The sequence below is a fragment of the Zootermopsis nevadensis genome, unplaced genomic scaffold (genome assembly GCF_977971745.1).
Source record: "Zootermopsis nevadensis isolate Lab colony 2312 unplaced genomic scaffold, Znev_1.0 Znev_ptg000002l, whole genome shotgun sequence".
Taxonomy (NCBI): Eukaryota; Metazoa; Arthropoda; class Insecta; order Blattodea; family Termopsidae; genus Zootermopsis; species Zootermopsis nevadensis.
The window spans coordinates 4645260-4669027 of NW_028259134.1; the positions used below are offsets into that span (position 1 = coordinate 4645260).

The 23768-nt window shown below is 38.3% G+C and overlaps 2 long non-coding RNA genes across 2 annotated transcripts in view; one reads left to right on the forward strand and one right to left on the reverse strand.

The window, feature by feature from the left end:
• The window catches only part of LOC110833861 (uncharacterized), a 30721-nt gene extending 14391 nt beyond the window's left edge, over positions 1-16330 (reverse strand). Inside the window, exon 1 of the long non-coding RNA XR_002544369.2 lies at positions 16179-16330. This is a non-coding gene — a long non-coding RNA (uncharacterized LOC110833861). The remainder of the gene's footprint in view (positions 1-16178) is intronic.
• Positions 13732-23768, forward strand: part of LOC110833860 (uncharacterized) — a 122968-nt gene continuing 112931 nt past the window's right edge. Inside the window, exon 1 of the long non-coding RNA XR_002544368.2 lies at positions 13732-14664. This is a non-coding gene — a long non-coding RNA (uncharacterized LOC110833860). The remainder of the gene's footprint in view (positions 14665-23768) is intronic.

The window sequence follows — 23768 nt, forward strand, 5'->3', positions numbered from 1 at the left end:
AGCAGAAGATGTAATTTGGACAGTAGCAGTGAATTATAAATAATTACGGGAACTTAAAAAATGTCTCTATTTCGAGGGTTCGGCAAAAATATTTTATTACTGAAAAGCAGAAAAATGGACACATGATCAGGGGTCTCTTCTGTTAACCTTACGTGGTCACTTCGTAACTGATACACTTAACAGAGATGTCTCATTTGCATGTTTTACCGTTACTTAGTAATAAATAAAATGGTGATCCACATTTCCTTGACGGTTCATGTTATATTAATATATCTCTAAGGTAAATATCCATTATTCGTTACAAACAAAGCCTTGGTGTGAATTATCCGTCTCCGGAGCTGATATTCAGACACTGTGCGTTCCCGTATAAAAAGGAAGAGTGGTAATGGTTACACGCTGATAGTTGAATCTCTATTTCGTTCATTTTTGGGGATCTATTTTAAAGTTATCGGTTTGATTTAATTCTAATCTGCATTTCTACATTACAGTTTTCAACTTTCTACTAATCTTGTTTTACGTAAATTCCAAATAGAAGTTGGATGAATTTATAAAATAGGCTTATCATAATCTGATTTCAGACACAAAATATAGAAACGATTAATACTTGGAGTATGTCTTTTAAGTGATTTTCCCAAATTCTTTTTATTTCCCAAGACAACATAAGCTTAAGCAGTCAACCAATTAACATGGTATTATAAACCCTAGTGTAAATTTCACGCCATGCTACATTAAACGTAATAAAGTTTCAACATGAACATTGTAAAAGATGCTGGCATCGACCTCCAGAAAAGCAGCAACATTATTCCATTAAATATTGGAGTATGAAATTTGGTATGTTAGTAGGTATTCGAAAAACGACTTTTTGATATTCCTCCAGTTTAATCGCAACAAGTACTGAGTCTCCGGAGTCAGACATCTGAAATGTTGCATAAAGTTAGATCATAAAATTGAATAACTTCGATTATGCACGACTTTGGGGCAATCTCTTATCAATTCAGTGTACAGGGAATTTTTATTGGCACAGAAACTGATGGCCGAATTGTATAATTAATTACCAATTTACAGCTCTTGCTAGCCTTTGCATATTCTTGTAGACAGATGCATTTATCGGAAAGAAGATTCACAATTCCTTATCATAACGTCCTGGTTCTCGGATGAAATGCGCAGTTAGCAGATTTCCACCATAAGAGTTGGCCACATTCACGCACGCACATATTTATTCCCTGCAAGACGGTTTTATTCACATGAAAAGTGGAATTTCACGTCACGTGATCAATTTTCACATTCCCTTTATGGAATTGCATTTCTCAACGTTTCTGCAGAGATTGGTTGTATTGTTGGCCGTACGAATACCGATCCGTTCAGCGGAAGGTAGAATTAAGAAGTTCATGTCTACGCCTACGTGCCATTGTTAGTCTTTTATTATTATTCACATTATTCCAGGTTCATTGAGTGTATGTCCCGACGTCTCCCGTTGAAATTCGGTATAAAGTTAAATCTCCCCCCTCCCTCGCCAGGTTTTCAATTTCGCGGGTAGAATCATATTAGGATGGTTGATAAATCCCTTGAAAGCATGACAGATATTTGGGAACAACAATATTAAATTAAATCATGAGAAAATTAGGAGGACACTTAATTCCAGAAATGTTTGTTACTTCTCAGTTCAAAACATTTTGTCTTCTCGTCTGAATTTTATTTTATTTAGTGTTCTGTCTGACGACAGGTCCATATGAACAGGATCCTTCCATCCTTTTCTCGGACTGGGACCTGTTCATATACGTTCTTGGCAGATGATCCAGAAGTGGTTTGCCATTGCCTTCTTCTGTGTGTGAATGGAGTAATTGTTGGGATGCCACGGAGGAAAACTCCGTGTTGCCTAGACCACGGTCTTGCCCAACACAAGTTATAAATTCGGGCACCGCCGGGAATCGAACCCGAGACCCCAGGATTACAAGGCCAGCGTTCTAACCGCTAGACAATTTTGCCTTTGTTTTGTATGGGTGCGAAACATGGTCTCTCACTCTGAGGAAGAAACATAGATTACAGGTGTTTGAGAATAGGGTGTTGAGGAGGATATTTGGGCCTAGGAGAGAAGACGATGAGGCGAGGAGAAAACTGCATAATGATGAGGTTAAAAATCTGTACTCCTCCCCCAGTTTTGTCAGGGTGATTAAGTCGAGAAGAATGAGATGGGCTGGGCATGTAGCGCGCATGGATGGGACAAGAGGTGTGCACCGGGTACTGGTTGGGAAATTTCAGGGGAGGAGACCGCTGGGGAGACCTAGACGTATATGGGAGGATAACCTCAGGCTGGATTTATGGGAGATAGGAGTTGAAGGAGACTGGATTTTATTGGCCCAGTACAGGGTCTGGTGGAGGGCTTTGGTTAATTCGGTGATGAACCTTCGGATTCAGTAAGTTATTTTGTTAGTTAGTTAGTTCTAAATTTCCTTGACTTTAGGTTTACTTCTTAAGCGTCTCCTGTTTCTAAGTCCAGCGTATGTTAATCCGATACCCGTTTATTCTTTTCGCCATAACGTACAGATACGCTCATTGGTACACTGGACCCCTTCCCCCAGAAGGTGGTCGTAAAGGGTCGTGAAGTTTCCGAGTTCTCCAACGCGTATAACTTAACCATTCTCCCATTGTACGTCATAATGACGTGCTTATACACAGTGGTAACATTGTCTTAATCCCGCCGATCGTGAGACAAGCTACACTGAATAATGCATGACAGAGGAAGAAGAAGAATAAGTTGAAGTGTTAAAATCCACTTTCTGTTAATTAATTTTCAACCCAGTCTGATACTACGCATGCCCCATTGTAAACTTACCCTTCCAACAAAATCTGACGCAAAACTTTGCTTTATTTGTTCCTGGAATATCTGCCTTTTTATAGCTTATATGTTCTTCAAGAAAATGGCTGCCAGTCAGTATAGTAATGGAACATATCTGACGTAAAGGAAAAACTCCTAACGGGGGCATTATAATCAAAAACTTCTGAGATCAGGGGTTTCCACCCTGCACCAAGTCCATGTCGTATGCGCGCCCCGAGAAAATATTGTGAGATGAGAAGTAATTGCTTGATACCACAAAATACTGTTTCTTTATCAAGTTATTATTCGGCAGTACTTCTGGCTATGGGCAACTATAATTTAACACCAAAACAGAACTTCTTTATACGAGGTGCGATCGGAAAGTTTCCAGACTGTGTCAATAGAGGGCGAACCGGATGTAGTACGACTTTTGCCGCTAGGGGGTGCGGCCTACATTCATAGTGAATCAGTGTGCCAGCCGGCATCATCGAATTAGCATTTGTTTCTTAGTTACGGGCGTTTTGGTAGTGCATTACACCGACCCTCCTGCGATTTCGGAATGGCGTGTGCATCAAATTTTGCCAAAGACTCGCCAAAACGGCTACGGAAACCTATGAAATGCTAAAGCAAGCATTTGGGGAGTCCGCAATGGGTCGTGCACAAACTTTTGTGTGGCATTCACGTTTTAAAAATGGCCGAACCTCTGACGATGATGACGAGCGTTCTGGAAGACCATCTTCGAGCACAACGCCCGAAAATGTTACGAAGATTCGGCAGGCCATTCACGAAGATCGACGTCGTACCATCAACGACTTGTGCGACATTGTTGGGATAGGCTATGGGACCTGTCAGCTGAATCTAAAGGAAGAACTCCACATGCGACGCATCATCACAACGCGCCAGCGCACACCGCCCTCAAAGTTCGGCAGTTTTTGGCCTCAAACACCATGGCCGTCATCCCGCACCCTCCTCATTCGCCGTGTGACTTCTTCCTCTTCCCAAAGATGAAAATTCAGCTAAAGGGAAGGAGATTTGAGACGATAGAAGAGATTCAGGCAGAATCGCAGATGGTGCTTGACAGGCTGACAAAGAAAGATTTCCAGGGATGCTTCCAGGCTTGGCAGCGGCGCTGGGATCGTTGTGTTCACTCCCAGGCGAACTACTTCGAGAGTGATGGATGAATTTAATACCTGAGATAAGTGTACGGGTTTTTATAGGCGCAGTCTGGAAACTTTCCGATCGCACCTCGTATACTCAACCGAAGCATTGTGAATTATTCCACTAATAACTCATTTTGATAAATTTATTCTGGACACTTCTCGTAGATATCCTCAGAGTTTCCAGCCAGGACTGTTAGACTACAGAATAGTGACTATCATTTTCTGTCTAGTACATTCAACTTGTATTCCTGTTGTCCTGTCGAAAACCAGTTCAATATCAGTCATTTCCAGATCATATTTATTATTATTCCAGCCTTGCATGCCGTCGTTAAATTACCAGAGTCTCAATTAACGTTAACAAGTCACGTGTCTGCCTGTAAGATGTGTTTAGGGGACTGTGATTTGAACTACGCTCCACAGTTTGCTATTTAACATTTTGAGACGTGCAGAAGACGTGAAACCAGCACACATTACACTACGTCAATTTCATTGTCTTATTATGCTGGTATGTTTTGTATATACGAGGTGCGATCGGAAAGTTTCCTGAATGCGCGTATAAAAAAAAACCCGTACACTTATCTCAGATATTAAATTCATCCACCACCCTCGAAGTACTTCCCCTGGGAGTGAACACAACGATCCCAGCGCCGCTGCCAAGCCTGGAAGCATCCCTGGAAATCTTTCTTTGTCAGCCTGTCAAGCACCATCTGCGATTCTGCCTGAATCTCTTCTATCGTCTCAAATCTCCTTCCCTTTAGCTGAATTTTCATCTTTGGGAAGAGGAAGAAGTCACACGGCGAATAAGGAGGGTGCGGGATGACGGCCATGGTGTTTGAGGCCAAAAACTGCCGAACTTTGAGGGCGGTGTGCGCTGGCGCGTTGTGATGATGCGTCGCATGTGGAGTTCTTCCTTTAGAATCAGCTGACAGGTCCCATAGCCTATCTTAACAATGTCGCACAAGTCGTTGATGGTACGACGTCGATCTTCGTGAATGGCCTGCCGAATCTTCGTAACATTTTCGGGCGTTGTGCTCGAAGATGGTCGTCCAGAACGCTCGTCATCATCGACAGAGGTTCGGCCATTTTTAAAACGTGAATGCCACACAAAAGTTTGTGCACGACCCATTGCGGACTCCCCAAATGCTTGCTTTAGCATTTCATAGGTTTCCGTAGCCGTTTTGGCGAGTCTTTGGCAAAATTTGATGCACACGCCATTCCAAAATCGAATAAGGGTCGGTGTAATGCACTATCAAAACGCCCGTAACTAAGAAACAAATGCTAATTCGATGATGCCGGCTGGCACACTGATTCACTAAGAATGTAGGCCGCACCCCCTAAAGGCAGAAGCTCGTACTACATCCGGTTCGCCCTCTATTGACACAGTCTTTAAACTTTCCGATCGCACCTCGTAAGTTTCTTCTCTCTCGACAGAAAAGCAATTTTATTTCATAAATGAACGACTACAGTTTTTGATCAGGAAATATACAAGCCTGACAATCCAACCCTTCTCTTTTTTATATAAATACAAATTTTGTTTTCTTAAGCGATGTTAGAAGGTACCAGAGATGTAAAGCAATTTGCCAGCACTTGCTTGTCACGTGACGACGCGACCGTTTGTCAACTTATCAGGAGAAGGGAAGGGTAGAACTAAACCATCTCTTCTAATCTAATTTTCGGTGAACCACATTCAGATTTCTGTCTAACCGTTTCGGACGCGCGACGTACACTTGTGTGATAACGTCGTAAAGGAAAATAGGAGTAGCAGAGAATAATAAGTAACAGGGAAGGAAGAAGATAAAGGATGAGAACGTATGACAGAAAGAAAGAAAAATTTTGAATGAGATAGAGTACAATAAGTAAACATAGGAGAGGATAAAGAACAGAATAAAGATATTATTTTTCTCGTCATCTCCTTACGATTTATGTGTTTTAATTTATTGTCTTCTGTAGGAAGAGGCTTTTAGGTTATCAGAGCCTTCGTCACACACAGCGTCGTATAAGGGATGCTGTTCACCGGAAATCTAAGTACAAAGAATTCCCATGAAGACCGTTCTGTTTAAACACTAACAGAGACGCGCGTGATAATGAAATGTAAGCATTGGATTATACATGAGCTGAATGAGGCCTGAGGTTCTTACGGCTAAGAGGATGTCGGTATTGGACTTCTGCGCTGAATATGTAGGTATTGTGTTCCTCCGAAATGTCTGAAAAATATCACAATTTGTCATTGGTTCAGAATAATGCTAACGGTTACGAATTGTATTGTGATTGGTTATAAGTGTATAGATGTAACTAACTGCGGCATTTGGACCACGAATGGACCACAGCCGATGCTGCTGCTAACCAGACTGCTTTTGTCATTTCGGATATTTCTGTTTGCCCATTCATTTCATTTGTAATTTGAAAATGACATTTATCTAATTTTGGAATCCCTGATATTACGTATATTTATTCAGTGACTGAAGTACATGAAATGTAAGGTACATTTCAAACTTATGTTTCACTAATGCTACTGGCACAGACCACTCTAAATTTCAAACCAACAATTTTCGAACAGGTAAAAAGAATTGGCATCAGAACAATTCAACTCTTCCTGTCTCAACGAAAAGTGGTGCTCACTAAATTTTGCTGTTTGAACAAACTAACCCAAGACTTGAGGTTCTCATAACGGTGAGTATGAAGATTTCCGTCTTCTGGGTTGTTGCCTTGTGTAGTCTGGTCGATGGCCCTGATGACGGAGGCAGTATGACCTCTGAAACGTTGGTTAACATCTACCAGACTACACAGCGCAACAACCCAGAAGACAGAAATCTTCATACTCATCGCCCTGATGATGGAGGCAGTATGACCTCTGAAACTTTTGTTAACATCTACCAGACTACACAGCGCAAGAACCCAGAAGACGGAAATCTTCAAACTAACCCCAAGTTTAAAGAAACCAAAAACATAGTGGACTATGAACTTTGACCTCTGTACCCGCCATACAGTCTTATAATGTAACCAAAACATTTTATAGAAATTTGTACGACGTAAAACATATGTAATCGTATTGGGCCGCGGTTTATCCGAGTCCGCGCTATAACGAGGCGCGGTATATCGAGGTTCCACTGTATTTTCTGTTTTTTTCATCCTACGTCGCAACTGGGGGCTTTGCTGAAGCCGATTGTAGGTTTCAAAAATTAAATTGATATTTATATATACTCTTAGGTCTTCCTGTATCCCTTTTATTCCTGAAATTATTACTACATACAGTTGTCGGCATCCTTTATTCTTACACTCTAACCTATATATTCTCGAGCTTAAATGGTAGGAGTGTATCTTGCCAGCGATATTTGTAGTTTGCTGTTACTCCTTACGTCTTCATTTGTAGTCTGTCGCTTAGAATTGCCCCCAGCAGCGAACTAAGGAACCCCACGTGTGTAGTTACATTTTGTCTTGCCATTCCTCTTAACAACCCATGTTTCACGGCCGAAAGATAAATTCTATGTGGATAAGATATTATGTAATTTCAGAAAAATAGATCTTCCCGCATTAATTTTGGAATGACCATTCATCGTTCTGTCTAATATGTCGCTGCAGATGTGCATCTAATTATTCTTTGTAAGGATTAATTGTCTTTCACAGAACGTGTTTGGAGCAGGCGACATGTTAATAATATGAACAGTCCAATAATTTGTTTATTTAAAATTATTTTTGTGGTATTCGCAGCTGTAATAACTATGTGGGTTTAACAGTCAAGAAAGTACTAAGCAGAGTCCTTCTACAACAGCTGTTAGTTATTAAGCTATTCTACTAAACCACCGCCTTTTATGGAACACTCCTATTTAGTACCGTGTCTGCAAGACACCGTCATTAGAACCTACCCTGAGCCAGGTACATGCAATCCACACGCAATCGTATTCATAAGACCCGTTTTAATATTATCATTTGATTTAAGTAAGATTTGAGGTTTTCACAGCGGTGAATCTGAAGATTTCTGTCTTCTGGGTGGTTGCGTCGTGTAGTCTGGTAAACGTTTGTCGACGTTTCAGAGGTCATACTGCCTCCGTCATGAGGGCGATGAGTATGAAGATTTCTGTCTCCTGGGTTTTGCGCTGTGTAGTCTGGTCGATGTTTACCAACGTTTCAGAGGTCATACTGCCTCCGTCATCAGGGTGATGAAGAATTCTGTCTTCTGGGTGGTTGCGTCGTGTAGTCTGGTAAACGTTTGTCGACGTTTCAGAGGTCATACTGCCTCCGTCATCAGGGCGATGAAGACTTCTGTCTTCTGGGTTGTTGCGCTGTGTAGTCTGGTCGATGTTAACCAACGTTTCAGAGGTCATACTGCCTCCATCATCAGGGCGATGAGTATGAAGATTTCTGTCTTCTGGGTGGTTGCGCTGTGTATTCTGGTCGATGTTTACCAACGTTTCGGAGGTCATACTGCCTCCGTCATCAGAGTATGAAGATTTCTGTCTTCTGGGTTGTTGCGCTGTGTAGTCTGGTCGATGTTAACCAACGTTTCAGAGGTCATACTGCCTCCGTCATCAGGGCGATGAAGATTTCTGTCTTCTGGGTTGTTGCGCTGTGTAGTCTGGTCGATGTTAACCAACGTTTCAGAGGTCATACTGCCTCCGTCATCAGGGCGATGAAGATTTCTATCTTCTGGGTTGTTGTGCTGTGTAGTCTGGTCGATGTTAGCCAACGTTTCAGAGGTCATACTGCCTCCATCATCAGGGCGATGAGTGTGACGTTTTCTGTCTTCTGGGTGGTTGCGTCGTGTAGTCTGGTAAACGTTTGCCGACGTTTCAGAGGTCATACTGCCTCCGTCATGAGGGCGATGGTTCATCTACCAGATTACGAGGCGCGAAAACCCAGAAGACATCAATCTCCATTTGATTTAAATTTTGCTTGTTTCTTATCTCATTCATCTTGCCCTCAGTGATTACATCACTTCTGTACTATTTTGTGAAGGAAATAATTGTGAATCCTCATTAAGCACCTTTATTAATCAACTTTCTATATTCTCTCTTTTACCTTCCTTATTCGATTTCTCACAGTTGCTTTTTCTTCACATATCCATAGTCTATGTATCTCCCTTAGGTCCACATACCAAAACCAGTGAATCAAAAGATATTTTCGCTTACTTCTATATATATTTGTATAGGAGTCTGGGAAATAAAGAGAGGCCAAAATTGTGTCAAGCAATCCCTGGATTGAATAAGCTTCTATCCTATCTTCTGATTTGTCTCATAACTTGCATCTTGCACTGTTATTCTCGGAGCCAAGAGGTCACAAAGCTTTAGAGAGGTCATTATAGTCTGATTCACTTTATTTCTTCCTAGGAATTCTCATAAACAATTTGTAAACAGAACTGAAATCACTATTAAAATAACATTTGAGAAGGTATGGTTGATTCGTAGTTGTTTAACGAAGGTTTTACAACTGGATTAATTATGGTATGCGGCAAATTTTTTAATGATTTCGAATAGCGAATTGGAAGAATGTGGAAGGAAACTCAGCAGGTCTTCGGCTCAGGTTCGAACGTGATACCTTTAAATTATGAGGCTCGGGTGGTAACTGATGTATATCGATGAGGAGATAGAATGATAATACTAAAATGGATTTTTTGAGACAGGTTATAGATTTATTAGTACGTATCTCAGGTTCGATTCCAGTAACTGGTTTTTTGGTACTGGTGTTATCGGAACTTGAAATTTTACTACCTGAAGACTAGTTCATTTCTGTTTGTATAATTTTTTAGTCTTATTCTTCCCATACAGTGTTCTTTTTAAAGCGTTTTGTCCTCTGTTTCTCTCGCCTTAAATACAGTAATGAAACAAAGTTATAATTCATTTACAAACATAAATGGATTCTTTGACGAGCAAAGCGGCACCTGGACGAAGCTTTCTTGGCGCATTTACCCTGTAATAGCATTATTGCATTTCTTTTATAAACTCCAGACATGCCAACAAACTGAAGTTCTCGTCTACAGAAACTCTCTCAAATTGGGTTTTCCACAGATTAAAGTAGGGGTGTGCAAACTCAGCCAACTACTTCTTCGAAATATATTTGAAAATAAGAAAATCCTGTCTGTTCGTTGTATACACCCCAGACTGTCATTATATTAACTTTACATTACACTGAAAACTAGTTAAAGTTATAATGTTACATCGTAACTAGTTTTGAATTTCAGAACTTAAACTGATCAACACGTTTACAATAAGCTGTCCCAAAGATACTCGATTATGTTCGATTTCAGTTACATATAATGTACTGGTTGCATCTGACATATACTAACCAAAATTAATTTGACATAAATACATTTAATCTAAATCTGTTGATTAGTTTCAATGTACCGACGAATGAACAACAACATATTCCATTTTTGGGTTAAGTGCATGTTTTTTGTGGAGATAAAGAAACAATACAAGTGTAAAAGCCATTTTGCATATTTGTATACGAAGTCAGACATAAAACACTGACGTTTCAGTGGTTAGGAATTTGGTTGAAAATACACGTACGACAGTCTCGTTCCAGCAAGATGGCGCCACATTACATACTACATGATTATGAGTATGGAAAAGTTGTGTGAATTTTTCCGCATCGTTTAATATCACGGCCACCAAGATCGCCTGATCTCTCAGCCTCCTACAGTTTCTTGTAGGGTTAATCTGAAGAGTCGCGTATTCAAGACGCTGCCCTCATCGTAGACATGATATAGATTAAGGCCAGCATCTGATAAGCGATTCGGGATGTTTTAACGCGTGGTGGACGATTTTACTATGCGCCTCTAAAAATGCATCACTGCAGGAGGGAGAATTTTACTGCATTGTTCTTTTTAAATAAACATCACATCTATCATACTTAATTTATAATAAGTTGGTATAGTTGCGTCATATTGTGAAGATATATATTTAATTAATTATTCTTGTCCGTCTATTCACAATTTAAAATTTAAAATTAAGATAATTAAAATATCATGTGATGTTCCTTATCGATACATTCGATTTACATTTAGAACATCTTTTTCTTACGACATGTTTCGGTTCTTAAATGAACCATCTTCAGGTGTATAAAAATTAAAATTATATAAACTTAAAACTTAATCGTAATTTCTTATATGCAACTTTTTTATAGTTGTTTATCAGTTAATAGTGATGTTCACTTCCAGATTCCATTTTTATATATTTGAAGTTGTTTTACATATGTGCGTCGTGTTTAAATAAACTTTTTTGTTGGTGAATGTTTTTGTTGAAGTTCTTACATCAGCCAAAGATGAGAGGTGTAGATGAGTTCCGATGTGTCTGGAAGTATTATCGTATTTGAAATACGATAATACTGGAAGTGAACATCACTATTAACTGATAAACAACTATAAAAAATTTGCATATAATAAATTACGATTAAGTTTTAAGTTTATATAATTTTAATTTTTATACACCTGAAGATGGTTCATTTAAGAACCGAAACATGTCGTAAGAAAAAGATGTTCGAAATGTAAATCGAATGTATCGATAAGGAACATCACATGATATTTTAATTATCTTAATTTAAAATTTTAAATTGTGAATAGACGGACAAGAATAATTAATTAATTTATAATGTTTATGTTACATGTTTGTGAGTCAGCATATATTACTTGCTCTATGAAACAGAATTTGTTGCCGGATGAAAGTGATCAACAAACACACACACAATTGCATTGCAGAAGCCGAGGTATATGTCTCTATCATTGTGGCAACAGGTTCCTGGTTATTACAGCTTTCCAAACATGAGATATGCAGGTCACAGGCAGGAAGGCGAAATATGCTACTGTGTAACTTTTAGTAAAAGGAGCTTCCAAGGGAACAAATCGCGGGTTTTCCGGGGTTAATGTCTTCATAGGGAGAAAGGGAAATTCTTTCTATAATTTAATATAATGGCTGGATGTTTTAAGCGACACGAACTATCGCTATACAGGGTGATTCAAAATGTTAGGGACAAACTAAAAGAGCCTAGGGGCCTTTTAGAATCTGACGGGATACGTGTGATTCAAAAATAAGTTAGTAGGAAAATAACAAAGTAAGATTATTTCAGCGGTATGTTATCAGACTTCTCTATGTTCAATGGCCTCTACTGACTCAGGATAACTTCGGAGAACATGGATTCATATTCGAAAGTTGTTCTCTCTGAGTCCCTCTATACGCTCCTTCAGTTTGGCCCCAACCTTTTGAATCAACCTGTATAATGGGGGAAAACCCGTGCTGAAGGTTTAAAATTGTTGTTTAGGTTTACATGAGAGGGAATAATTGCAAAGAGTATATTACGCTATAAGAAGACTGGAAAGCTGTAATCCTTGACGTATTATACAGTTTTCAGATACGTTATTTTAAAATTATGGATTATGAATGCTCTCAGCTGGAATAAAATAACATGTCATGAAAATATTGCGCACGCGTAGCGACTGATCGCAGATGAAGCAGAAATGTAAGCGGATCTCTTAAACTTAATAAGATTATTTATTAACTTTTACCGATTTAGCTCATTGTTAACAAAATAAACGAGTAAATTTCTATCTAATGTAGGCTATAGAATTCCACAGTTTTCATAAAAATGCATGAACATGCATTTTTAACTTTCTTCTGTGTTGCTTTCTAAAATATAGGGAACAGCACAGACCCAGAAGGCTTTGATAATGAATTACAAACTGATCAATAAATACCACCTGTATGTCTTAACCTGTAAAATTTAAAGAAAAAATATTATTAAAATATTTCAGAATTTATTTACACAAGTTTAGTTTCCAACTTTGCATATCATGTGTTCCTACGTCTTCTTTAAGCCCTGAAAGTCATTACCAAAATAATATAATAATAAGATATATTTGTGTAAGCGTCATCGTATCGATTCCCGGCCAAGTAAAAAATTTGTTTTTCTTATAACCGCCATGTTGTTTTCGAAATTACGTAAAAAATTACGCTATTACGCGTGTGTCAGAGTTCATTCTATCTCATAAGTTTGCCGTCCGCCATTTTGTATGAAAATAAGAACGATTTTAGGATAAATCTCGATGACGTAATGACCATGCAAAATTTAACCCATATTCGTCCAGCGGTTTTCGAGTTAAGTCACGCCGACAGATATACGGATGGACGGACAGCCCTATATGTGTTCGTTCCTCGTAATTTGCGCAAACAACGCATAACAGCAGATAACAACACATGACAAGAAATACCTATATACAATTTCATAAACCCTAGAGGCACGCTGTAATATTTTCTTACGCATAGCAAGCAGTTTCCATGGCAACAGCAGTCACACGATACACGCCTGTTCAATCTTCATCAGGTGGATCTTGATAAACTTCGTCACGAACAGGAAATCTCATTTCTTGTGGATGACTGGCTTGAACATTTCTCACTTTTTGTGTTTCTTGCCCATTCATTTTACCCCCTTTCAAGCATCAGTTGTTTCTGATAAGATCTGAGGTTCTTACGGCGACAAGTATGATCGTGTCTGTCTGCTGAGATGAAGAACCACGTAGTCTGCTAGACAGAATGACGTTGGTATACAAATCGGCTATTATTTCAAATTCGCCATTCGAATATTTTTTCTATTGCCGTCACTCTAATAAAAATAGAAAACAAAACTCTAGAATGATTTATTCATTTGTTACGTTCTTCTATCAAGTTTGTTGTTCCATGTTACGAATCGTTCTATAACACTCGTCACTAGTATTTACGTTTCATTGACCTCGATATAGGAGTCACTAGCGCTATATGTTCTTCATTTGTTAGGTTGGGAAAAAATGGCGCATGCGTATAGACCAGACGGAACGAAACATGAATTGGTTTGCTGTAAAAGGTGGTAAATTAACTATATTTAGGAGTAATATTCACGTCGTCGGTCAGAGAGAAGTACTTACGTGTACAGACATTAGTAATTTACGTGTATATTTTTCGATTTGTATTTAGACAGCGAAATTGTGATTTCACCAGTGTACGAGTAAATTGTAAGTTACTCTCTGGTCCATAGTTGGCTTTGTTCTGTTAATCATCAGGTTTTTCATTGTTCACTTTCCACGTTCATACTTTTTATAAATGTTTATTCCAACGTGTTTCTCGATGTTCAGTGTTTTGAAAGTTGTGATGCTAATGTCTGTAACTGTTAAAAGTTTAGAAATATTGACTTCCGTATCTTATTTCCGTTTCATGTGACACAAATATCCGAGGTAAACGAAAACACTGACTTGCTGCATTATTTTATTACGCGTCTGATGTCTTAGTTGTTGTGTGCTGTCGCACACAAAACGTCATTCTTTACTGTCAATATTCCCACAGGTGTCGTATTTCTAATTATAGAGCAGGTATCTGCAGTTTATTTACAATCAAAGCGCATGCGCGTTTAAGTCATGTGACTAATCGCAAGATCAGTTCTGTTCTGTTAAAGAAACCGGTTTCTTCTGCTTACTGAGCAACACACACGCTGAACAGTTTTATGTTTAAAAGTGCACAACCTTTGTGACTGTAGCCTTATCCTTGGAAGTCGAATGAAGACAACTGTTTGTGTTGTGGTTTCAGAAACAGAGTATTTACTCTCATTTGGCTGTTGTTGTAAAGATATATAATTTATTTGCGTAATTTTTGAGTGATACAAACTACACACAGAAAGGGAAACAAATGGACGGTTCTTCAATTCTTCTGTGCAACGAAGATCGTGGAATAGCTGGTAAGTACAGAAATGTCATTATCCTATTGGATTTATTCTTTTTTCTCCAACTGAATTTGCAATATCATTCGTTTAGTCATACCTGTCCTTATAACGGTCATATATTATAGCTGCCACATTTTGTCTAAGAGTTCTGTTTATAATTTTTGGAATACTGTATTTTGTTACTAGTATTTTTAAATAAAGCACGCCTTATCTTTATCATACCGTGATCTTTGTTAAATTCAATTTGTTTCTTTTTGGAATCATAACTGTAAATGAAATCTAAGACTAATGTCGAGTTCCTGGACTTGTGAAGGTTATGTTGCGTTCTGCAGATGTTTAACAACCTGAGTTCAGAAACGGTTTCTGTATTCGGGCCGTCATCAAGGTCAGCGAGTTATAAAGTAAGTTGCAGCTTCTCAAATAGAGTTTCAGATTAGATAATGCACTGATTTTTTTCTATGATTTTTATATGTAAAAAATAATTTTACAAATTCTACCGTCTCTTTTGTCAGACCTTTGTAAAGTAATATGAAGTCTTATGAAATTCTCATATTACATAATACACGATTTTATAGGATATTGTTCTTATAAATGTTTACCTAAAATTAAATTTAATGAAATTAAATCACCTTTAATTAATAATAAGTGGGACTATTTGTTCTTGATTTTGCCCGGTTCACTATTTAATGTTAAAATTATTTGTGGTATGTTTAAAAACTATAATATATAATTTACAATTATTACAAATGCGTAATTATTAGTACGTGTAATTAACATATTTGCAAATTGAATAATATAGTAAGTGAAAATAAATGAGACAACGATTGTGACTTGTTTAGCTACGTATTAATGCACTAATCTGTAAATTCTATTTCCAAAAAATTACATGTTTTTTTATGTAATACACTGCACCAAATGTATTTACCTTTACATGATTCTGTTTAAAATATTCTTACGATATTTCAGTTCCCTAGATCCAAAATTAGCTCAAAAGACTCTGCTATTTTACTTCCATTTTTCCAATTTTGAATATTTGTTGTAGATTATATGTTTACGTAACGCAGTCAGAACTTTTTCCTTGTGTATAACTCATTATTTGCGGAAGAGTAATTCTCTTTAGTCTATTTTAGGTACACAGAACTTACACGTATACGTATTACCATGGCATAATCTGTTTCGACGTAATCCGATTTGATACATTTTCAGGGTTGATTCAATATACATTATGTGGTCACAATAACGTAATAGACACAACGTATAAACAAAACATTGATATTGTTTTCGAGGGTCCCGCTAATAGACGAATATCTCAGACGGAAAAGTCGGACTTAGGTCCACGCACTTAGCTGGATCATGTGACTGGTGTCTTCAGTGACCGGTTTCAGTGGCTTTGTGGGACTTTGTGCTGACGGGTTTGAAACTCTGGTCTTCTGTACAAAGCGTCTGACGGATTTTCGAGTTACATGTACAGACCTATCTTAATCAATCCTGTAAAAAGTTCTGGGTTAAACTGTAATATCCTCACTTACGCAAGAATCTTCAAGTTACTTCTCAGGTAGAATCAGTTTTCACTTAGGCGTTCCTAAGCACTCGCTCTGTGTTTTGTCTGTGGTGTGTAGACACTGAAAGAAACTGAGCCATTGGCTGTTTATCGCAAGGTCTTGGAATCTACGACCCTGCAGTGCCGTGACGCATATGATCGCTTCAAGGTCGTAGATTTTTACGACGCTTGGAAGAACAACTCGCTGATATGTATGTACAGGCATACCTCGTTCTATTGCGCTTCGCAGGTATTGCGTTTTTTTTTTTACAAATTGAAGGCTTGTGGCAACCCTGCGTCGAGCGAGTCGCCATTTTCCCAACAGCACGTGCTCATTTCGTGTCTCTGTGTCACATTTTGGTAATTCTCGCATTGTTTTTTTAGACATAAAACTATTGCATACTTAATAGACTACAGTATAGTGTAAATATAACTTTTATATTTGCACTAGGAAACCAAAAATATATTGTGACTCGCTTTATTGCGGTAATTTGAAACCGAGCCCGCAATATCTCCGAGGCATGACTGTATTCGTGTGAACATTTCCATTTCGAGTTTTAGACTAAAATATGGAGATTAATCATAGTCACGTGACATTGATAAAATATTTTAGACATATTCTTATTTTGCGCAGAAAACAGTGGCATATTCTCAGTAGCTGAAGTTTGTTCTCAAAACAGTCCTGCTACTGTTATACTTAACGGACATGTTATACAATTACATTTGTGTTAACCTGTTTGTAAGTGTATGAACGTGTATGTTGTTCTTTGTTAAATAGTGTCTAGTTTATTAGTTGGTTCATGCAGATTCCTGCAGCACTAATAGCGTTTATTATAATCAAAGAACTCTTAAAATTAACGTTTCAATAAATATTTGTTAATAAATTATGCAGCAACAGAATATTAATATAATTCAGTGTTGTCGTTTGAAGTTTATAAATGCTTCAAACAGTTTACATTTAGTCAATTTTAAAAGGTTCTGAAGAAAGTTTGTTACTCTGGGCATTACGAAATTCTTGGATTTTAACCATCGTCTGGTGTTCAGTGACTGAGGACTGCTCTTTCTAACTGTCGCAACTGAGTAGCTCCACCTTCCACCTATTTCAGCTCAGGACGGGAACTCCCATTTTCCTTCCGAATACCATACAATGGGCAAAGTCCAACATTTTAGTAATCTCGAGTTTACATCTAAGTACTCACTGGGTGCTACGGTGGTCTAGCGGTTAGAACGCTGACCTTCTAATCCTGGGGTCTCGGGTTCGATTCCCGGCGCACCCCCCATTTGCACAGTCGATATAGACGGCATTTTTTGTACAAAAAGTGAGTGTGAAATGAAGAGCTACTTGTGAAAGGGTACCGAAATCCAGGAACACGGCGATGGAGTCGATGCGATGACCCCGTGATGACCCGCCAAAGCCTTATGGCTGTTCATCATACACATACGATCTGTTGCGACACAGAGTTTAGTTCAGTACTGTACATTATATTTCGCAGTATTACAACGATTGTGTTTAAACATATCGTAAAATTATTTTATATTACATTTACATATGCTTTTTTTACTCTGGTATCTTTAAAGAGGGCCTAGCTCCTTGGGCCCCGAGAAGTGTAACTATGGTCCTGGACAGACAGGAAACCAACAGACATTTAAACACCATTTTCACAGTAAACTGGTCGCCAGTAATCAAATTTTTATAAAAATATTAAATTTTGTCCACCCATTATGATGATGTTAATTATTTTCGTACTAAGGGTCACTGACGTTATAGCGTAAGTAAATTTATACTTGTTTTACGTGTATATTTTATGTCCTTCCGACAGATTTAATAAGTATTACAAGAAATGTGTTCTATTATAGGGCAATTACCGTATATGATTTTCAATCGCTTTAATTAATTTTGAGCGTTTTGTCTACTCTAGACCAATGTATTTTACGTTCGTTGACTCTAACCTTATAGACCTCATTTCCGAATCCAATTTTCCTCTTTTATCTGTGAGTAAACCTCTCGATCGAAACTCTCCCTAAGGGCTCTTACAAGCCACAATGATTTATTCACCAGCAACGCAGATAATGATAAGAATACAAGCTTAAATGACTATACATATTAGTAACTAGCATAAATATGTTATTTTAACTTCCTCGATACTTGGAATACAGTCGTAAATTAGCAATTAATCGTGCCATTTTCTCGATTCGTTGTTCGGAAATTGCGTATGAACAATTCCTTCACTCCAGATGTCCGGTGGGATTTTGTGTTACCGGATGCCAAGATTCGGTGCCCAGAGCCCCGGTTTTAGAGGTAGCTTTTACCACGTGACGACGAGGTGACGCTGAGAGAGGAGAGGATTTACACCCAGCTTTCGAGGCGCTGCTGCACAGTCCCCACTAAATCCTTTGAGTCCTTATCCCATTTCCACATACTACTGTAATTTGTGCAGGAACAAGGAATTACATTTCATCACCAGTTGCCTTTCTTATCGTTAATTCCGTTAAGAATTAACTTCACCGTTCGTTTCCCGAGTCTCATTTACACACAGTCCATAAACCTAATTTTCCTTTGTGTTAATGTGGGTATGAAACTCTGAGGGAGTTTTAGAAAATCATGAGAAAATTTTGACCCAAGGTACGTGAAGTAAGAAGTGGACAGAAAAATTAAGATTTTCATAATCGGGGCTACATTATCATTATGATTGAAAGTGGGGGTGGAGTTCCAGATTTGAAACAAAAAGGGAAACAAGAAGAATATGAAGAATTTAGTCGCAGAATCCATGAAAATATATAAATTTTGATATTTATGCGGAAATTGTAGGATAATATTAAAATATTTCTTAAACGAAATAATTTACTGTACTGAATAAAATTGTCTCAGGATGGTGGGTGTCCGTCAACAATGTAATGCACCTTTTGGTTCCATAAATCGTGGAAATCTTCTGACCAGGGAATGTTTCAATATGATAATACGTCATCTCCGGGATTCTCGGTTGTCTCCTCGTGTAGCCTTGGACATGCTTACAAGTGGTTTGGAGCAGCGTGGTGCATCTGTTCTTAGTTTAGAAGTAATTAAACGGCTTCAAAACCCGGAATATCGGAGTCGAACCTCGGATATCCTACGAAATCAACATCAATTTATATGTACTTCAGGTAAGATAATATTAACACGAATACACAGTATGGACGCCACGTGTCTGTCTGTCTATCTGTCCATCCTTCCGTACACCCGCGTGCTATCTTCAGAACCAAGCAAAAGCATTCAGCGATATGTAATATGAAATTTTGACAATAAAATTTAAGGGGGCCATTGTTAATGTGACTGATAGTTACGGTGCAACAAAAACACTACTTAAGCAGAATTTTCGGAACTTCTCTTAGAATGAGAAGGACAAATTTGTACGTGACGTAATAAACATAACCATATATGTTATCTTTTTATAAAATATATTCTTAATGAAATGGTTTATATTGACAGAATTTGCGGGAAGATAATTTTATTAATTAATTATTTAATTAATCTTAGGTTTTGAACGTATGAAATGCCTAAAATGAATAACCTATACGTGCTGGTAATTATATTTTAAAACAGTGAATTGTATTGTGTTTAAATAAGTAAATGTCATGCTTACAGGTAACTTACTAACTAACTAGATGGCTTACGGAAACCGAAGGTTCATCACCGAATTAACCGAAGCCCTCCACCTCCATCCTGGGCCAACAAAATCCAGTCTCCTTCAACTCCTATCTCCCATAGATCCCGAATGACATTATCCTCCCATCTACGTCTAGGTCTCCCCAGCGGTTTCTTTCCTTCAGGCTTCCCAACCAATACCCTGTGCACACCTCTTGTCTCATCCTTGCGCGCTACGTGCTCAGCCCATCTCATTCTTCTCGACTTAATCACCCTGAGGAGTACAAATTTTTAAGCTCATCATTATGCAGTTTTCTCCATGCCCCATCGTCTTCTCTCCTAGGCCCAAATATTATCCTCAACACCAGATTCTCAAACACCTGCAATCTGTGTTCCTCCCTATGAGAGACCATGTTTCGCACCCATACAAAATAACAGACAAAATTATTGTTTCTTTGTATATTTTGATCTTTAGGAGAAATTCCTCACTAATTGCCCACTTCTTATGGATAGAAATATTTATGAATCCCTTCCATTCTTGTGGCATTTCTTCCTTATCCAAAATCAACTGAAAAAGTTTATGGATCTCCATATGCAACCTATTGCCACCTGCTTTAATTAATTATGCTGGAATTTGATCAATAACTTGCTTATAGATAGGGTACAAAATGACAAATAGTTTTTTTTAAATTCTACTTACACACAATAGGAGTACAATTATTTAAATTTCTGTAAAATGTGTGGATCTTTGTCCCTCTTGGTGAGATTTCTTATGGGCTCCGTTTTTTTCTTATTTCTGTGTCGTGAATTCTAAAATATTTATCTCTTCCCTTTGAGCAGTCGTTTCAGCGAATGGTCGTTAAGAGCTTCAAATGTTAAAAATACTTTATACTGACGTCAATAAATTTAATTTATGTGACCGTAGAAGCACTTCTTTGTGTTGATTCAAAATGTAAAACTTGAATACAGACTGAAATAAAGCAGCTTAAGCTAGCTTCCTAGTCTGAAAACAAGAGGAAAATGTACAAGTTTTGTCGTCGTGTGTTTTTCCTTGTTCAGAATATGAGTAGTGAAAGCAAGTTTTCAGTCAGAAGAAAACTTTATGGGCTAGTCTGAAACGGCTTCTGTGCTCTGAAGTTAGGTGCAATAATTCTTTATCTTTACGTGAGATACTAACACTGTTATGGCAGAACACGAAGGTTCAAAACTGCCGACACTAAAGGCCGCCACTAGATATTATACCAATCCAGCTGCATCCATTCTTATTCCATCATAATCTACCTCTCTAAGATAATGCTTAATGTTAACCTTTTATCTTACTGTCGGTTTTACGAGCATCTTTTCACGAATTCTCCCACCAAAATTTTATGTTCATACCTTGTTTACCATATCCATCAGCTGCTCAAACCATCGCAGCCTTACAGATGACGGAAAACAATTTTCTTATTCTGAGTTTGTGCCGTGCAATGCAGAATATCCTTTTTGCTTGTCATATTTATGTAGCGCTATTGTGTGTCTGAAACTTAAATGGAAAACAGAAATAAATATTAAACCTGAGGGACTTATTTACCAGTACCACGCTTGCCTTGTAATCCTGGGGTCCCGGGTTCGATTCCCGGCGGTGCCCGAATTTATAACTTGTGTTGGATAAGGCCGTGGTCTAGGCATCACGGAGTTTTCCTCAGGGGGCTTCCCCGGTTTCTCAGTGGCATCCAAACAATTACTCCATTCACACACAGAAGAAGGCAATGGCAAACCACTTCTGGATCATCTGCCAAGAACGTATATGAACAGGTCCCAGTCCGAGAAAAGGATGGAAGGATCCTGTTCATACGGACCTGTCGACAGACAGAACACTAAATAAATAAATAAATAAATGATGGCCACGTTGGTCTAGCGGTTAGAACGCTGGCCTTGTAATCCTGGGGTCTCGGGTTCGATTCCCGGCGGTGCCCGAATTTATAACTTGTGTTGGGCAAGGCCGTGGTCTAGGCAACACGGAGTTTTCCTCCGGGGGCTTCCCCGGTTTCTCCGTGGCATCCCAACAATTACTCCATTCACACACAGAAGAAGGCAATGGCAAATCACTTCTGGATCATCTGCCAAGACCGTATATGAACAGGTCCCAGTCCGAGAAAAGGATGGAAGGATCCTGTTCATATGGACCTGTCGTAAGACAGAACACTAAATAAATTATTATTATGACTTAAATAATTATCAGATTAGGAAAAGGTGAACATTGTTTCACTACTCCATAGCGCGTCCTTTGAGGACGATATCTTGAAATGTAGGGTTTCTTCGAATACGCTCGATAAGCTATTGCTTGAGTGTTATTCCTATTTGGAGGTTGGGCATGGACCAGTTTATTTCATATTTAAAGTGTTTTGCGTTAGAGAAGTTCTCGAAATTGAGAGGATTATTTTAAACCACCAAAGCAACATCTAAAATGCGCTAGCATTGGTACCTGAAATGTTACGATACATAAAATATATTTACGATTATGAGAAGTGGAATGAAACTTTTATGGCCAGTAGCAAAATGCACACCAATGTATTATGAGTAGAATGAGAATATTAGAATGGGTCTAGGCACATTTAGTCTGAGACGATCGGTAACAGAATATGGAAACAAATTGAAAGACATTTAGAACAATATCCAGGTAGTACGCTTAATACAATTTGAAGCTGTAATGTTACTAAGTTCACTCGTCTTACGTACTGTTTTCTGTTGCAATAACGATACTATCGACTGGCGTACTTAGCCACCATCTTGTCGTACACTGTACGATCAACGCACTACAAATGCAATTTGTTTGACCGTCGTGTGTGTTGTATGTAATGTGTGCGAGTAAGCCCCTTCTTTTACAGAGCAGTCACATACATAATTCTGTATAAGGAAGTGTGACGTTATCGAGATAACCAATCAGCAGTGACTAGCTGCTTCATGCAATGAATTCGGTAATTGTAGATCACATTAGAGCAGAAATAATCAGATTTGCCATTCGAAATATCCAGTCAGCGGAAAATGACGTGATATTTTACAGGTTAACGAGAATGTATAAACCTTGACAGTTATAGTATCAACCACTAGGAAGAAGTTTCGGTCGATCAGGAACTAGACGGATGAAGTGTGATTATCTGTGATAATGAAACTAGAAAATGCCAACAGGTCTTATTCTTGTAATAGATGGAGGAAGGTTGTTGGGAGGAATCTGTTACGGAGCTGTTTATGTTGACTTAGAAACATAAACAGACCAACAAAAATGCAGCAAATTCAACTGAGCGGCGAGATAAACTATGAATCTTTATTTAACTACACGAAACAGAACGTGGACCGGAAGGTGAATTTCGGCTACGTACTGAGTTAGCCCTGAAGCATTAGTTACAAATGTGGGGTTTATTACTGGCAGATAAACTTAAAACTAAAGAAACACAGATAGTTAAAATGGTTGTCTTTTGGGTTATAGCGCCGTGTAGTCTGGTAGAAATTTACCATCGTTTCAACGATGACTCATAATCCTGATGATGGAGGCAGCGCGGGCCTCTGAAAAGCTGGTAAACTTCTACTAGATTACACGGCGTAACAACCCAGGGGACAGCCATCTTCAGACTCATCCCCGTGAAAACCCTCAAATCCTACTTACACAACTAGTGTCTGTGCAATGTATTTGAAACTTCGGTTAGTAAGGTTTGTTACTGGCGGAATATGTTACTTAAAACTTTAAAATCGGTAGTGCAACGGTATTATCTATCACAAATGCGCATGCTAAAACCGAATGTATAAATAGCTATAAAAATGTATTTTTCATGAAGAAAAATAGTTCATTTTTAATCAATTTTGTGAACAGTGTATCAATGTTAGTATACGAGTATTTGTTGCTGAAGACGAACAGGATATTTTTTTGAAACCAATGACAATGAATAAGAGTTCAGAAGAAAATTAATGATGATAATGACA